Source organism: Vulpes vulpes, chromosome 7 (assembly GCF_048418805.1).
Source record: "Vulpes vulpes isolate BD-2025 chromosome 7, VulVul3, whole genome shotgun sequence".
Classification (NCBI taxonomy): Eukaryota; Metazoa; Chordata; class Mammalia; order Carnivora; family Canidae; genus Vulpes; species Vulpes vulpes.
The window spans coordinates 100,267,946-100,287,106 of record NC_132786.1 but is presented as its reverse complement, the minus strand read 5'-3'; the positions used below and the strand labels follow the sequence as shown (position 1 = coordinate 100,287,106).

At 38.4% G+C, this 19,161-nt stretch overlaps 1 non-coding gene across 1 annotated transcript; it reads left to right on the top strand.

The window, feature by feature from the left end:
• Positions 1-6,008: 6,008 nt before the first annotated feature.
• On the top strand, positions 6,009-6,115 carry LOC112915899 (U6 spliceosomal RNA). The gene has a single exon (XR_003234187.1). It is a non-coding gene; the product is annotated as a U6 spliceosomal RNA (small nuclear RNA).
• The last annotated feature ends 13,046 nt before the right edge of the window (positions 6,116-19,161 follow it).

Sequence of the window (19,161 nt, the reverse complement as noted above, 5' to 3'; positions counted from 1 at the left end):
GGGGAGTGGCCAGGGAAGGAAGAGGGCAAACTTAGGGCTTCCTCCTCACAGTTTTGGGCACTGATGGCTTGGAGGTGGCAGCCATGAGTGGCCTTCAGAGAATCAGACCATAACAAGCCGCTGAGTGGGCCTAATTAAAAGGAGCACAAAATTGTAAAGGAGCAACATCGCTGGAAGTCTAGTTGGCTCTATTTCTAGGGAGGCCTTTAGAGACATGGCCCTCGTGTGCCTGAGGCCCTGACACTAGGGTATGATGATGTTTCCTTCTTGGAGGAAGTACATGTAGTAAGTAGACTGGAAATACCTCAAGCAGGATACCTGAAGGCCTCTTCTATGAAAGGACTGGTCTGCTTGCAAGAAGAGAGAATGCGTAACACCATTAAACAGCCGGGTAAGAGCCCCTCTTCTTCCTGAAATCACACATTTTTCTCTTTATATTTCTCTAAAAAAAAATAGGCAGCCCCTTAACCCATCTGGGTTCCAAAGGAGGCATAAGAATATTGTGTTTGGCTGTCACCAGGGCCTTTATTCCTGCCTTGAGTTAAACAAAAGGAGAGGAGAGAACATTTTCCCCTCCTCTAGAGTGATTATCCAGTGGTGACAGCAGGGGCTTGGCTGGAGGTCTGAGCAAAACCTTTGGAACTCAGCAACATGGTCAAGCATCGATGTGAGCCTCAATGGACCGTCCAAGCAGTTGAAGAATCCCACCTCCAGGCAGAGGGAGGAAGGATTTCAGGAATACTTGGCTTTACCATTGGTAAGGAATGGAGAGAGAATGAAACTCTGCCACTGGTCTCAGTTTCTGGCCCTTGTTATGCCTGGGAAGCAATCAAAATTTCATGTGAAGTTTTACTGAGTGGCAGGGCTGAGTCTAGAAACCGTGTGTGCTAGGTGAGGCTGGAAAGGCACCATCCTGGGAGGCTTGGTCAGGATATCGGAGAATAGCTGGCAGGTAAAACAAAACAAAATAAAAAACAAAACAAAACACATCTATAACCTAGGGATGGAGGACTCTACCTTCCTATCATGAATATACCCTTATTGTAACTACTGAATAATGCAATGTAAGACATCATGCACATAGAAAGAAGAAATTGTAGAAATTTCTTGCTGGGAACTGGATACATGAGAGAACTACTGGTGGTGTACTGCAAAAGGAGTGATGGAGCTCACCATGGTTAAACATTGGTTTATGGATAACCACGAAAACTCCACCACTTTTAAAGCTCTCCTTCCATCTGTATTTGAGCGAGTGCGTAGTTTCGTGTCTCATGGACTTGGAAGGAGACGTTCTTAGGAACTGGGGGCTTTGAAGAATTTTTAAGGTTTGTATTTCCAATTCATTTATCCACATATTTGTTCAATTAAGTATTTATTTAGAGCCTAAACATGCGCCAGGCAGTGTCCAAGTGCTGAGGATTCTACGGTGAACAAAAAAACACAACAAAAAAACCAGCTTCACCTCTGTCCTCATAGAACTTACATTCTGGAGAATGTGATAGGTATCAATAAAATAGTCATACTAATTCATAGGAAATTTCATCCTTGGATAGTGCTAGGAAGGAGAGGAGTATTATGTTGTGTGCGGTTGACGTAGTCTGGAGGGGAAAGGGAGGTGACTCTGAAGAAACAAAAATCCAGATGAAAACTGAGGTATGGGGGCAGCTCCGGTGGCCCAGCAGTTTAGCGCAGCCTCAGCCCAGGATGTAATCCTGGAGATCCGTGATTGAGTCCCACGTGGGGCTCCCTGCATGGGGCCTGCTTCTCCCTCTGCCTGTGTCTCTGCCTCTCTCTCTCTCTCTCTCTTTGTCATGAATAAATAAATAAAATCTTAAAAAAGAATAAAACTGAGGCATGAGTTGGATTATTTAGGTAAAGAGGTAGAGAGGAAGAGAATTCCAGGCAGAGGGAACAGTATATGCAAACAGCTTGTGGCAGGAAAGGTCATGGCACACTCGAGGGTGGTGTGTGGAGAATAAGGGAGAACCGGGCAAGGTAGGCCTGGATCGTGTAGGGCCTTGTAGGCTATTTTAGTTATATTGTTTGCCCTTAAATTAGTGGGAGGCCTAGAAATATTACTGGCTTTTAAAAACTGGTAATGCCATAAAAATAGGGCATTCTTAAATTTTTTAATGCTGAAGCCTCCATAAAATGCCGAGTGTTTCCAGAAAACAGAGTGAGTCTCAGGGCTGCCACAGGTGACCCCTTGAGCTGTGTGCTGCATAGCCACATTTTACTCTATCATGACCAAGCAGGCTTCCAAGAGCTGTGGGGATGGGTTAGGCTTGGTTGGAGATTCTCTGATCAGCAGATGGGGTTGTTTTCTCTAAATGGAGAATCAAAGGACACACTTGAAATTGAAAGTGGTGTGAAAGGAATCTAAATTGGTTAAATGTCAGATACATCCATGATTTATGTCTCCTTTACATCTCATTGCTGATAAAGCTAACACTCCTCTATTAGTTGGATGTGTGTGTGCGTGTGTGTGTGTGTGTGTGCGTGTGTGTGTGTACAGGAAAAAAAATTCAAGACAAGGAGACTAGAGGTCCATTGCCTTAATTCTCCTGGCACAGATCAGGGAAACATGTGTCTTAAGAAAAATGTAAATTTTATGCTATGCACTAAGCAAACTCCTTATTAATTTTTTTATTTTACAAGCAATTCATACCCATTGTAGAAAAAGTAGGAAGTTTGTACATCCGAAAAGTAGAAAATCATGGGGACACCTGAATGGCTCAATGGTTGAGCGGCTGCCTTTGGCTCAGGGAGTGATCCTGTTGTCCGGGGATCAAGGCTCCCCTCAGGGAGCCTGCTGCTCCCTCTGCCTGTGTCTCTGCCTCTCTCTCTCTCTCAATCTGTGTCTCTCGTGAATATATAAATACATAAAATGTTTTTAAAAATTTTTAAAATTAAAAATAAATAAAAGTAGAAAATTGCAATCTCCCAGTTGTATTAAGGTTTTAGTATCTATACACTGTGGGGTTTTTTTTCCTCTGAGTGTGTGTACCTTTAACATTCCTAATACAACCATATTGATGCCTGTGTGACATGTTCATTTTTAATAGAAAAACCAATTCCTATTCATAATAGAAATTAATCTGGAAGCAACTGAAGATGGTAATGTTACAAACTCCATTGTGAGTTGAGTTTTTCCTATGAAACCTCAAATTCTCCAGCCAACAATTCTGACTTTCAACTTTCTTTACTTAAAAAAGATTTTATTTATCTATTCATAAGAGACACAGAGAGAGAGAGGCAGAGACATAGGCAGAGGGAGAAACAGGCTCCATGCAAGGAGCCTGATATGGGACTTGATCCTGGCACTCCAGGATCATGCCCTGGGCTGAAGGCAGATATACTCAACTGCTGAGCCACCCAGGTCCCTGACTTCCAACTTGCAACATAATTATTTCAAGTTATTAATAACTTTAGGTAATGATGAGGGTAAATTAAAAGTATACCACGAGGAAAGGTATGTCAATGTCTTCAAATATCTAATAATCAAAAGGAATTCTCCAGGTACCCCAGTGGGAGTTTCTCACTTCTGTTTCTGGAGATATGGGAAGTCTTGGCTCATGTTGACTCTTCTTTTGCCAGAAAAGAATCTCAACTATAGTTATTTTACATATTTGCCCATACAGCATATATGCATTTCCTAGGGCGGCCATAACATGTTATCACAAACTACGTGGCTTAAAACAAAAGAAATGTATTCTCTTCTAGTTCAAGAGCCAGAAGTCTAATATCAAGGTGTTGATGGGATTAGTTCCTTGTGGAAGCTTGAAAATCCATTCCATGTCTTTTTCCTAGCCTTTGGTGGTGGCAAGTCACTGGCATTCCTTGACTTGTCACTGCATCACCCCAGCCTTTGCCTCCATTGTCACACGGCCTGTGTATGTGTCCCTCTGTGTGTCATATCCAGATCTGCCTCTCCTTTCTCTTGTGAAAACACTAGTCAGGGGTGCCTGGATGGTGTGGTCAGTTACATGTCCGATTCTTGGTTTTAGCTCAAGTAATGATCTCAGGATTGTGGGATAGAGCTCCAAGCCAGGCTCTACGCTCAGCATGCAGTCTGCTTGGGTTTCTCTCTCCCCTGCCCATTTCCTCATGCTCACTTACACGCATTCTCTCTCTCTCTCAAATAAATAAATAAATCTTTAAAAACAAAAACAGCACCAGTCATTGGCTTCAGGGCCTACCCTAATCCAGGAGGACATTATCTTAAGTGGATTACATCTCTAAAGACCCTCTTTATAAATAAGGTCACATTCACAGATACCTGGGATTAGGACTTGAACATATCTTTTTGGGGGGACACAATTCAACCCATTACACTGATTATGTAATGCAGTATGTAATGATTTATTTCACTCATTACCAGCAACATATGGGAAAATTAAAACTGCAAAGCAGTCTTATTTTCATTAATGATACAAGGATTATACTGGCAATTCCTCACTGGGTACCAAAGATATTGAATACTCAGAAGGAAACAAAAGGAATCCTTTCCTGTGGCAAACTGTGGCAAGACCATAAGCCAACATCAAATAAAATCTGGAAAAGGGCAGAGAACAGATTCATAAGTTCTAAGAATATTATCTTCGTGTATTAACTTAAGGACGAATCAATGTATTAATTTAAGGATGAAAAATGCAGATAAGAATAACCTGTAGTGAGTGAAATTTCATCCTTAGCATTATGAAATACTAGAAATAGAATAAAGCAAAATAAATGAGTTACTCTATACTTTTAATAGAATTGGAATGGGGTCTATTTGAAAAATAGGTTATGAAAAGTCTTATCTTTTTGGGTGGGATGTTTTATTATTATTTTTAAAGATTTTATTTATTTAATCATGAGAGACACACAGAGAGATAGAAAGAAAGAGAGAGAGACAGAGACATAGGCAGAAGGAGAAGCAAGCTCCATGCAGAAAGCCTGATGTGGGACTCGAACCCAGGCCTCTAGGATCATGCCCTGAGCGAAAAGCAGACACTCAACCACTGAGCCACCCAGGCATCCTGGGTGGGATGTTTTAATATAAAGTCTGATTTTTTTTGAGACTTTCAGATTTAGTATAGTTTCTGGGAGCATACATCCAAGAAATTATAACAAGATTTGTCCTAATCCATACCGAATTCCCTCTATATAACTAATTTCCCTGAATTTTTTATATAAAATGTTTTTAGAAATTAAAAAAACTTTCTGCAAAACAGAGTTCTGCAAATTGAACCACATTTGGCCCCAGACTGACACTGTTTGAGATGAAATGCTGTATGATGACAGCTATCATCATGAGGGGGCAGGAGACAAGAGGAGGGAGGACTGTGTTATCCCAGTGGATCTCCTTAATGGCTTTGCTGCTCTAGCCTTGATCCTATGATCTATCACACACTCCCCACTTTTTCTACCCAGTCCAGACCCCCTATCCACTGCAGCGGACCTCATTCTGTTGAACCATATCTACAAAAAACATCATCAGCTCTTTGCACCTCACCTCCTAGTTCTGAAAAGTGCTACTGGGGAAAATAAACCTCTCAGCTATAGAGATGGGTGGAGCTCCACAAGTTCATGGTTCCCACCCTCATCTGGGACTGTTGGGTTGACCTTGGAGGCCTCTGAACGATCCTGGCCAGGGTGCCCACGTGCTCTACTCCTGGGTACAGTGGGACATTCCCTTTTCAGCAACACAGGACTGCACAAGGATTCACCCCCAGGCTCACAGGATCTCTTCTCTAAATCAGGTGATATTAAATAGGCTGAAATGTCTTGAGAACCTACATTCGGCAGTTTTTGTAATTATAAGATTCTCCATTTGTGGAGAGCACCAGTAACAATAGCAGAGGAAAATCACTGGCAAATTCTGTCATCAGTATAACACAGTAAACTGACCATTCCCATTATTCTGCTGTCACAAATTGCATGTTAAAATGGACCTCAGTACAGAAGTATTGAAGTGCCAAGGTGTAGTTTAGAAGTATCTATTTGCCGATGTTTAAAGCTGGCCTGTGATCGCTTTGGCAGCACATAAACTAAAATTGGACTGATACAGAGGAAATCAGCATGGGTCCCATGCAAGGATGACAAGCATATTTATGAAGCATTGCATATTTTTTAACTGGACTTTAGGTAAAATTTTTTAAAAAAAGAAAAAGTGGGCGGGGGTGGGGGTGACTGGGTGATGGGCACTGAGGGGGCACTTGATGGGATGAGCACTGGGTGTTATGCTGTATGTTGGCAAATTGAACTCCAATAAAAAATATATATATTTCCAATGAGAAAAGAGTAAAAGCAAAAAAAAAGAAAGAAAGAAAGAAAGAAAGAAAGAAAGAAAGAAAAAATAATAAGTAAGTAAATAAATGAATAACAATGGACTATGCTTTATGCTTTAGATTTCCAGTTTGTTTGGGGGCCTTACTGTTGTTTGTCTTTATAAACAGTGACATGTGCGAAAGAATAAATGCCACGGAGCTGTTTAAACACACCCTCTGGGCTCCTTCTCCTTTCTGATGGGCAACAGGGAAAATTGCTTTCTATTGCTAGCCGTTGAGGTTTCACGATCGCCCCCCCCCCCCCGTATACCATTAATAATTTTTTTTGTTAGATTGCATAATTTATAGTATCAGTTGTGAATGCATAATGTAATACTGTATACTGAAGGGTAGTCTTTCTTCAAATAGGTTACTGAAAATGAAATAAATACCTAGATTAAATTTCCATACTAGGAAGAGAGAAATGAAATAATTTGCTGAGTTGCAAAATACGTAATAGACATCGTGGAGGTAATCTAAATTCCAAAAAATTACTTCATTGTTTTAGTCACGTCAGATGGTTTTCATTCTGAAAGCAATCCCTAAGAAAAATGTTGCGATAATTGTTGAGCAAAAATAAGTATTTTTCAATAAAATGAGTCAAAAAATAGTCTTTAGATATTAATAAAATGAGGCCAAATTAGTTTATAACTTACAGTATAATACAAAAAGTGACTGTATTCATTTTAGTGTCTGCTCTTGTGAATGAAAGAGCCACAGAACCTTTGAAATATGATGTAAGAGCTGGAAAAATTTTGCTTATCTTTAGATTTAACCCTACATTTTATTCTAAGAAAAGAAAATTACCAGAGGATTATTTATATTTCTAAAAATCTGTTGGTATTTCTAAAGACTTGTTTGCAGATTTTTTGTGCTTGTAAGGAATACAATTCATGCTTCATATTAAGAGGAATCTACTAAAATGACTACCTATTTTTTTTTTCCAAATGACCATCTGCTCCTTTCTCATGTCTACTATAGATCAATAACATTATTTAGTATTTCTTCTTTTGCTATTATCATCATCATATTTTTCATGGATCCAAACCCCTTATTTTACTAAGCTGTTGTCTTCTCAAGAAACTATCCAACTTCAGCAGTGGGATTAGTATTAGACCCCATGGGAATGTCAACTAGAATTTTAATTTTCTCTGGGCATTCAGCACCATTTGCTGTTTATTTCTCCAAAGTGGTTTTATTTTCATTACAATATACGATTATGTTCATTAGGACATGTGTTATCTTCTTTAGTGGAATCTTACTTTTTTCCCCTTTAGAAAGGAAGGAAGACAGGAGTAAAGGAAAGACATGGAAAGATTAATTCAAGCATCAACAGTGGTGAAATTCAAGGACGGGTTAATGACTTTGATGCCTTTAAAATAAGCATACATCAGAGTCAGTAGGAGAATCTGATTTGTGAAAGTAACAAGTTTTGATGATTTATATAAATGAATTGCTCCATAAAATTCGTCTTTTTTAGAGCCACTTATGATCTTTTGAGGCTGTTTTTGATACATATATATCTCTACTTTTAAAACGTACTTTCTACACAATAAATGTTTTAATACTGCCATTTGGTTAGGAGATGCTCTTAAACATACAGAACAGTTTTGCCTAGATTGTTTATTTAATGTGACTTGTAAAAACTGTAAATCATAAATTATTCGGTAGTTTAACATTTTCCCCTATTTTGAAGTACTAGTAAATAACACTAACATGATCATAATAATAATTAATACCCTTTAAGATGGAACTCTAGGGAAAAAATTAAATGCTGAATTTATATAACTTTTTTACTCTCTTCCTAAATGTCAGGTTGATTTACAAAAGCTTAGTAATTTTGCTGATGTCTGTCCATGTCTATAAATTCACTACATTTCTAAATTTAGAGATTCTTTGCTAAGATGATTAAAATATTTCCTAATTTGTTCTCCTAATCTTCTTTGGGTTGTGAACAAAATAAAAGGACTACAAACTCAAGCCAGAGAACTCATACGTAACCTTGATAAGCTTCCTAATGCTAATGTTGTTTTGATAGAGAAAACCACAAGTAATGCAAATAGCAGCCTCCACTCTCCAGTACAGGTGTGTAATAAGCGCATATAATTAAGCCAAAGATACATAATGGTTTGTTGTTGGATACGCATTTACAACAGCTGACTACGCTCTTAATGTGTGGTTCATGAGTTAGGTAATTTTCTTATGTCTCCTCTCCTTGAACAGAATATTCCTCATGGACTCATATACAAAATGATTCTGTGCCTTTTACAAAGTAGATTCCCACTGCTGCCTGTAATTTAGCGTCTTTGCCATATCAGCATTACCTAAAGATGATTAAAAAGAGCATGTAAATTCACAAACAAGTCATTTTATTCTTCAACTTAAATAATTTAGAAATGCCCCCCAAAAGGAAAGTTATCAAAATGTAAGCCTTTCGACATGGTTTCCATCTTCGTGAAATATATCAAGCGTGCATTTAATCACTGTTATGCATAAAATATGGTTTATGGCTCTGCTCTATATATCACATAAACTTCTTTGTATATTACGAATCTGAGTCCTTTAAAGGGCATAAAGCAAATATGAAACACTAGTAAGGGTTTTTAAAAATCAGTACAGATACAGGCAACAGTGCATAAAGTACTTGCAGTTATTTTTAATTCTATACTTCCATTGAGATTTTTTAAAATGCAAAACACATACACACATACATTTATACCGTCTTGGGGTTTTGAATTGGGCAGACTAAAAATAAGAATGATGATCCTATACTAATAGTGTATGAATTTCTTAATTTTAACACTTTTAATCCCTTTTCTCCTTTCCACTAGGATCCCATAAAACATCATGATACTGTAAAGAAATCTTATCATACAGGCACAACCAACATGAGGCTTACTGCTTTGTACCAGAAATGGTCAAAAAAGTCTATCTACTAAGATTGATAATGTGGAAAAAAATAGATAATGTAAATTTGTTTTTAAAAAGGTGATATCTTACATACATATTGAACTATAGTGTGTGGTAAAAATGGTCAGGATAATATCTGAGCTCAATAGCATTTTCCCATAAATTACTGTGTAGGTACCATTAATCATTGTATTCAAGTGCTATGCATCGCCTGCTTAATTCAGGTTGGTTCTGATTTGCACATCATTTCAAAGAATGCAAAAAAAAAAAAAAAAAACCCAGAAAAGTTTTACTTTCCACATTAGCTATACAGCTCATCTCTTCTAGTCATATCTCAGGACTGGAGGTAAATAATCAACCTGATTCCTTTGGTTGACTTTTAAAGACTTGTTTGCAATTAATTTGGGACAAAAACTGTATTTTAATTGAGTCTTTAGTACGAGCTGTAAGGAATGGAATTCCGTCCCAACATAGTCATAGTTATTTCCCTTGCTGTTGTTATTTTGGTTCCTCACAAAATAAACTAGTCATTCTTCTCTTCTTCTTTTTTAAAATTTTATTTACTTACTCAGGAGAGACACAGAGAGAGAGAGGCAGAGACATAGGCAGAGGGAGAAGCAGGCTCCCTGCATGGAGGCTGATGTGGGACTTGATCCCAGGACCCTAGGATCGTGCCCTGAGCCCAAGGCAGATGCTCAACCGCTGAGCCACCCAGGTGTCTCTCCTCTCCTCTTCTTGAGTATGTTGATTATATGTGTGCCTGTGCCATGAGTGTGACTGCGTGTGTGTGTGTGTGTGTGTGTGAAGGGGGCAATATGTCCTCAACCTATGTATGTGGTTAATGTAAGAGGCAGAGTGTGTTACGTCTCTTTTTTTCAAAAACTGAAATCACCCCCAAAGGGAACTCCCGTACCTTTCCATCGCCATGAAAAAAGAGGCCTCTGTTTCTAGCCTCTCTCCTCTTCCCTGCTTTCAAAGACCATTGAGTTCAGATGTGTTCTGGTCTTCCTTCTCCCCTTCTCATTCTCTCAGAGTCTGATTCCTGGTTCTGTCAGAATCTCATTTGCCCTCACCCCCACAACTGCTATTTTTAATCTCTCTCACTAAGGGACTCTCTGACTGCACTGGAACATATTCTCATTTTGGTCAGATGAGAAACACCCACCTGACTTTGAAGCTCCTTCCAGGTTTCCCCTTGTATTTTCCACCCCCTCTCAGTGTTTCCCATCCAAAGTGATAATACTTCTTCACATTTTAGTAATTTATTAACTAGCACTGATAGAACTTCAGCCCCTACCTTGCCACCAAACTGGGTGGCTCAGTGATTGAGAGAGCATGCCTTTGGTTTAGGTTGTGATCCTGGAGTCCTGGGATCGAGTCCCACATCGGGCTCCCTTCAGCGAGTCTGCTTCTCCCTCTGCCTGTGTCTCTGCCTCTCTCTGTCTCTCATGAATAAATAAATAAAATCTTAAAAAAAAAAAAAAAAGAACTGATGGTTACCAGAGGGGAGGTAGGTGGGGCATGGGTTAAATAGGTGATGCAGATTAAGGAGGACACTTGTGATGAGCACTGGGTATTGTATGGAATTATTGGATTGCTATATTGTACACCTGAGACTAATACTACACTGTATATTAACTAACTGAAACTTAAATAAAACTTAAAAAAAATGATCACTGAAAGTTATGTTGATACATGTAAATAAACGTTGCCAAGCAACAAGAAGTTCACAGACACAAAGTTTTGTCCCTGGCTGAGGCCTATTCATTTTGTAATTCATGAAGGATAGCGTAGGAGCATTCTCAAAGTTTCTAACAGATGCCAAGAATGTAAATTTCATTTCAGATTAAAATCAATAAGCATAAATGCTGATATAAAATGAAGATTGATACCAAAATAAAAATATTTCTATTACAAGCTCATTGTATAAAGATCAGAAAATACAGCTTAAGAAAAAAGTTAACATGATCTTTCAGCCATTCATCACTGTGGTTCACATTTTTCACTTTGAAAACTATGGTTATAGGCTTTGCTTGTGTGCAAATGCAAATATAAAAATTTTTAATGGCATTGCATGTTGCAAATATTTTATACCTTGCTTATTGAGTGGATAAATAATATCTTTGAAATATTTTTCCATGTTAGACATCTATTTTTTTCTTATAACTTTTATTATGTTGCTAATATATTTAAACATGGAATAATATTGTCAGTAGAAAAGTACGTATTATCCAGGTTTAACACATGTTGGTATTTTGTTATATTAACTTTATAGATTGCTTTAGAATGACAGGTTACAGATATGGCTGAAGGCACTTATTTAACTTTCCCTGATATTTTTAACCTCCTTTACTTCCTTAAAATGTAGATTTTCATTCATATTTTCTTTTACTATATAAGTATATGCCCATAAAATATATAGTGTAGCTTTGTGTATTTTTTAAATGTACACAATTGATTCTGGGTTTATGTACCTTTTTATACCTCTTGCTTTTCTTGTTAATCTTTTTTTTTTTTTTTTTTTTTGGTTTTTGTTTTGTTTTGTTTTTAGAGAGCAGGGAGGGACAGAGGGAGAGAGAGAGAATCTTACGTAGGTTCTGTGGCCAGTGCTAGAGCCTGACATGGGGCTCTGTCTCATGACTTGGGATCATGACTTGAGCAGAAATTAAGAGCAGGACACTTAAATTACTGAGCCACACAGGTGCCCCATTAATGTTGTTTTTGGTATCTGTGTTACTATATGAGGATCTCATTCATTTTACTTGACTTATAGTTTTTAACTATGTGAATAATAGATATGTTTCTACAATATCATTTTAAATGACTGCAGAATATAATAAATTTTGATGTGCCACACTTAAACCATTCCACTATCGTTTGGATTTTTAAACAAATTTGTGTATTACTTACATAAATCTTCTAAGAATATTCTTATAGTTATACTTTTGGTTTCATTTTTCATTGCTTTCTTGCTGGGCCAAAAGTTAAATATCTTAATATCTTAAATTAATATTTAAGATAATAATATTAAAATAATATTTAAGATAATATCTTAAATTTTACTTTATGTATTTCCAAATACATATATATAGAAAGAAAAATATATAAATTTATTTCTCTATTTTTATATTTCTACAACAATGAGTAAGAATACATTTTATTTTCCAGTTTGATGTATGACAAATAGGCCTACTATTTCAATTTTCACTTACTTGATTATTAAATATAACTTCTATCTTTCTTATTAGTCACTTGTATTTTTTTTGTAACTTCTCTGTGTATGCCCTTTGCCCATTTTTCTACAGTGTGCCGATCTGTTTCTTCTCTCTACAATTAAGATAATACTTATAACTCAACTCTCTGGCCTTCTAACTATTCACCACAAATAGTTTAGAAATTCCATGAAGTAAAATCTGTGTTTTCTGCCCTTGATAGAGCATTTTATTTTTTTAAACATTTTATTTATTTATTTATTTATGAGAAACACAGAGAGGAGAGAGAGAGGCGGAGACACAGGCAGAGGGAGAAGCGGGCTGCACCAGGGAGCCAGACGTGGGACTTGATCCCAGGTCTCCAGGATCGCACCCTGGACTAAAGGAGGCGCTAAACCGCTGAGCCAACTGGGCTGCCCCTGATGGAGCATTTTAAAAGCTGTTTCCTCACATCTTAAAAACTCCAAGTTTTATGCAAAATATTCATCTCTTACCATAATGTCGACATTTGATGACCTCTAAGTCGTTATACCTGAGGCCAATATAAACACAGTATTTCCTCAGCTTTGTGCTTGATTAGGTAATACAGCTAGGATTCAGGTCAGGGTTAACTAAGGAGGCTGGTAGGAATTCTTCATCACTTTTTTTCACAGCTCACTAATTATTTGTGAAGACTGAAGATATGAACCTAGTATTTAACCTTCTATCAGAGGAGCAACTGTTGAGAGTCAAGGAAACTTAAGCTACCAGGAGGTCTTGAGTACATTTCTTCTTGACCCTTTACTCTCATTCTGTACATGCCTTGGGACTGAGAAATTTAAATACTAATCATTTCAATAATATAATATTTTGACATAGATAGCTTTCGTATTAGAGGCACAATTTCAAGGCCTTTTTTTCCTGTCTTTCTACAAGAGGGATTCAGACATAAAGAAACATTTCCCTTCTCTCTCAGCCCAGTTACTGCCTCCTAATTTTGTGGACAAATCAATTTATGTCTGTACACAAACCTGTCCATGGCTGAGGATTTTCAGTGTATAGAAAAACAGAAGAAACTTTTCAGAGGGTAAAAGTGCCCTTTTGAGCATCAGTGGCCTTGCTACTTGTTTGAAAAAAAAAATGATGGGGTTTGAGTTTTAGGTGATCTTAAAAGTTTTATCAGATACAGAGGAGTCTGGCAAGACAGCAGAATAAGAGGATCCTAAGCTCACCTCTCCTCCAAATACAACTAGGTAACATCCCCACCCATGTGAATAACCTAGAAAACAACCAGAAGACTGGCGGGACCAACTCCACAACAGAAGGTACAGAGAGGCCATACTGAAGAGGGAGGGAAGGTGGAGACAGTGGGGGTGAAACAGACTCTGGCCAGTGGGGTCTGGGGGAGCCAGAGACATGGAGAGGGGAGAGAAAAGGACTATCACACTGGGGAGCCCCATGGGACATGATGAATCCCCACAACGTTTGGCTTTGAAAGCAAGAGGGGCACTTTCATGAGTTCTTAAAACCAGTGGGACTGAAAGCCTGGAACTTTAAAAACAGCAGGATTGGCTCTGGGAGAGCCTCGGGGACATAGGAAACTGAGTCCCCACCCTTAAAGAGATACCAAGACAAACAGCCAGTGGAGATGAAGCAGAGAAGCAGCAGTTTGAGACTGGCTTGGGGCATAGGGGAGGGAGAGTACTTTACTGATTTTGGAGACTGTCCCACAGAGGCAGGGATGCTGAGGGACTTCACTAGGAACAAAGGAGCTGTCATGAGCCATCTCTCCACCACTCCCTAGCACAAATAGAGCCACTTGTGGAAACCAGCCAGGTGAGGGAGGGTATTCACTACCTGACCTGCTTACCCCAAGCCCCGCCCCCATGCTTTGGCAGGACTGCTCTTCCCAGTCCCATTTGCCTCAGTTGTGGCCCTGCAGGTCACTCCCCCAGAAAATCAGTGCAAAGCTTGCTGACATCACATCTTCCAACCTGAGTGCTTTGCAGGGCTTTGGTCCCCGAAGCAGTAGTAAGCAGTGGTGGTGAGCTGTGCAGAGGCATGAGGTATACCTTGTTAAAAATGTGCACCCCACTCTGGCTGAGGCCCAAACATTGCCAACAACAGGCAAAGAGAGCCTCTGCAGATGACTGGGCTAAAGGAAAAAGTGGCCAGGATACAATGCAGGGCATTACAGGACTTCTTCATAAGTCCCTTACATTCAAGAGCAGAATACCTGACTTTTCTGACACACTGAAACAGCTGCAGAATTAGACAAAATGAGGAGACAGAGGAATATGTCCTAAATGAAAGAACAGGACAAAATCACCAAAAGATATTGAAGTGAAACAAATAGAATATGTCTAATAGAGAATTTAAAGTAATGATAGGGGCGCCCGGGTGGCTTAGTTTTGAGCATCTGCCTTTGGCTCAGGTCATGATCCTGGAGTCCCCAGATTGAGTCCTGCATCAGGCTCCCTGCATGGAGCCTGTTCCTCCTTCTGTCTATGTCTCTGCCTCTCTCTCTGTCTCTCATGAATAAATAAATAAAATCTTAAAAAAATTACATGGAGAGAAACAAAAATGAAAATGCAATGGTCCAAAATCTTTGGGATGCAGCAAAAATGCAGTTCAAGGAGAGAAGTTTGTGGCAATACAGGCCTACCTCAAGAAGCAAGAAAAATCTGAAATTAACAACCTAACTTTATACGTAAAGGAACTAGAAAAAGAACAAACCAAATCCAAGAGCAGCAGGAGGAAGGAAATAATAAATATTAGAGCAGAAATAAATGATAAAGAAACTAAAAAGACAATATAACAGATCAATGAAAACAGGAGCTAGTTGTTTGAAAAAAAATAAAATGAAATTGATAAACCCCTAGCCAGACTCATAAAAAGAGAGGGGGATGGGTGAGAGAGGAAGGAGGTGTAGAGGGAGATGATTCAAACAAAATCAGAAATCAAAGAGGAGGGACACCTGGGTGGCTCAGTGGTTGAGCGTCTGCCTATGGCTCAGGGCATGATCCCAGGTCCTGGGATCGAGTCCCACATCGGGCTCCCTGCAGGGAGCCCGCTTCTCCCTCTGCCTATGTCTCTGTCTCTCTCTGTATGTCTCTCATGAATAAATAAAATATTTAAAAAAAAATCGAAGAGGAGAAATAACAACAGGCAACACGAAAATACAAACAATAAGAGCATATTATGAAACATTATATGCCAACAAATTGGACAACCTAGAATAAATGATTAAACATATAACTTATCAAAACTGAGGTGGGAAGAAATAAAATATTTGAATAGACCAATTACCAGCAATGAAATTGAATCAGTAATCAAAAAATTTCCAACAAACAAAAGTCCAGGACCAGAGAGCTTCATAGACAAATTCTACCAAATTTAAGGAGGAGCTAATACCCATTCTTCTCAAACTTTCCCCAAAAATGGGAGAGGAAGGAAAACTTCTGAATTCATTCTATGAGGATAACATAACCCTGATACCAAAACCAGATAAAGACATCACACACACACACACACAAAAAAGCAAACTACAGGCTGAGATCTCTGATGAACATACATGAAAAAAATCCTCAACAAAATAGTAGTAAATCAAATCCATTAATACATTAACAAAACATTCACCATGATCAAGTGGGATTTATACTGGGATGCAGGGATGGTTCAATATTCGCAAATCAATGTGATGTATCGCATCAGTAAGAGAAAGGATAAAAACCATATGATCATTTCAACAGATGCAGAAAGAGCATTTAACAAAATACATCCATTCATGATAAAAACCCTCTATAAAGTAGGTCTACTGGGAATATACATCAACATAATTAAGGCCTTATATGAAAAATCCACAGCAAACAACATCCTCAATGGAAAAAAACAAGGGCTTTTCCCCTAAGGTCAGTGGACAAGGAAGCCCACTCTCAGTATTTTTTATTCAACATAGTGCTGGAATCCTAGCCACAGCAATCAGACAACAACAACAACAAAAATGAAAGGCATCCATATTGGTAAGGAAGATGTCAAACTTTCACTATTTGCAGATGATATGGCACTATAAATAGAAAACTCAAAAGACGCCACCAAAAAACTACTAGAACTGATAAATGAATTCAGTAAGATAGTAGGATACAAAATCAATACACAGAAATCCATTGCACTGCTATATATGAATAACCAAGCACCAGAAAGAGAAATTAAGAAAACAGTGGTTGGCCCTCATGCAAAATTGAAGGCTTAAACAAAGCAAATGAATGGCTTTGGGATATTTGATATCACATATTTTATAGACACATAAATATATTGCAACATGCAATGGTACTCACATTTGCCCAAGTCTATTTTATTTTTTTTTAATTTTTTTATTTATTTATGATAGTCACAGAGAGAGAGAGAGGCAGAGACACAGGCGGAGGGAGAAGCAGGCTCCATGCACCGGGAGCCTGATATGGGATTCGATCCCGGGTCTCCAGGATCACGCCCAGGGCCAAAGGCAGGCGCCAAACCGCTGCGCCACCCAGGGATCCCGCCCAAGTCTATTTTAAATTTATATTTTGTCAGCTATGTCTTATATCATCAGACATAGCGAAGTGTTGTCACAATTTAAGAAACCTGGGCTTGAGAAGCAAAGTCAGAATGCCATCAGTGCTAAAAGATCTGTGTGTCACCTGGTCCACTTCTCAACATCAGTATATGCAAATCCTTTAATCATTCAAGAGAGTTCTTTAAAAAAAAAAAAAGTTTATTTATTTGAGAGATACCGAGAGAGAGTATGAGTTGGGGAGAGTTGAGGAAGAGGGAGAAGCAGACTTTGCACTGATCAGGGAGCCTGACATGAGGCTTGATGCTAGGACCCTGAGATCATAACCTGAGCTAAAGGCAGACGCTTAACCAACTGAGGCACCCATGTACCTCAGGAGAGGTCATTTTCTTGTTCCTATCAATCTCTAGAGAGGGAGGTGTCGTGGACTCCTTTGGTAGACTGCTAGGATACCTCTAATTGTTCCCATATGCTTGGGAAGAGAAGCTTTGGAGACATGACAATTTTCTTCAAATATGGTTCTCTTTCTTTTTAAGTGAAATAGCTCTCCATAATTAAAAATTAATCAAAATTGTTTAAGTTCAAAGCTAGAAGGCCTGTGAACTGTCCTTTCCTTATTGCTACATGGAAGCACTGCTTTAGCCAGTAAAGAATAATCATCACTATCCTTTACCAGTCTCAGTTTTCATGAATTTTGAATATGGAAGGTCCTCAGGAATGCATTCCCCACAAAAAACAAACAAACAAAAAAACAAAAACAAAAAAAAACCCCACAACTTTCCTTGGTCTGAAATGCTGTCATTTAGAGGAACTTTAGATTTATTGGGCACTGCTCCAACAACCAAGCTATGAGCAGTGGACTTAAGTCATGAGAAAGGCATATTTTCATACAAGGTAAAAGACTTACTAACAATTAACTTGAACAGGCTATCTAAAAATCTAGTGGACTCTCAGTCTCTGGAATTGTCCAAGCAAAGATAGAATGATCATGCACTGAGGGTGTTGTGATAACACTCACAGGCTAAAAAGTTGAGTGGGACAGCATTTACATTACCTTCTACTATAAGGTTTAATGACTAAATGGATCAATTACTTTAAAATTTTCTGATGAGGGCTATCTATCTTATATTTCTTCAACAATCTTGGTGTCATTTATGAATTTTTCCAAATTGCTTACATATATAAATTTTACAAGGTCTGAAGCCAACTGTCACAGGGAACTGCTCACTCTGAGGGCTCTAAGAGATCCTTCGCTGCCTCTGCCATTTGCTGGAGGCACCAGGTGTCCTTTGACTGGTGGCTGTGTCTATCCAGTCTGTGTCTCCATCTTCATGTGGTCTTCTTCCTCTGTCCCAGACACATATAAATTTTAAATATATACGTATCACTGATAAGCTACATTTATCATAGACTATATATTTTAAGTCATAGACTTAAAACATTTGATAAAGGAGCCAAGAATATTCAATGGAGAAAAGAGAGTCTCTTTAATAAATGGTGCTAGGAAAATTGGATATTCACATGTAAAAGAATGAAACTAGACTCCATCTTACACTACTCACAAAAATTAATTCACAATGAATTAAAGACTGATGTATGAGGCTGAAACAATAAAACTCATAGAAGATGACAAAAAGCTTCTTGTTGATGTTTTTTTAGATAGGACACCTAACGCCAAAGCAACGAAAGACAAATGGTACTACTGGGACTACATCAAACTAAAAAGCTGGTGCACAGCAAAAGAAATGATTGACCAAATGAAAGGACACCTCAGGGAATGGGAAAAAACATTTGCAAACCATATATCTGATAAGGGGTTAATATCCAAAATACATAAAGAACTCATACAACTCAATACCAAAAAAAAAATCTGATTAAAAAATGGGACCTGAAAAAAAATTAAAAATAAAAAATGGGACCTGAATAGACCTTTCTTAATTAAAAAAAAAAGACTTTATTTATTTATTCATGAGAGACACAGAGTAAGAGAGAGAGAGGCAGAGACACAGAAGGAGAAGCAGGCTCCATGCAGGGAGCCCCTCGTGGGACCCGATCCCAGGTCCTCAGGATCACAACCTGGGACGAAGGCGGCACTAAACTGCTGAGCCACCCAGGCTGCCCTAGACGTTTTTGTATATATACATTTTTTTCCTGAGAGTATGCATGTGTGCATGTGAGTGAGGGTGAGGGAGGGGGA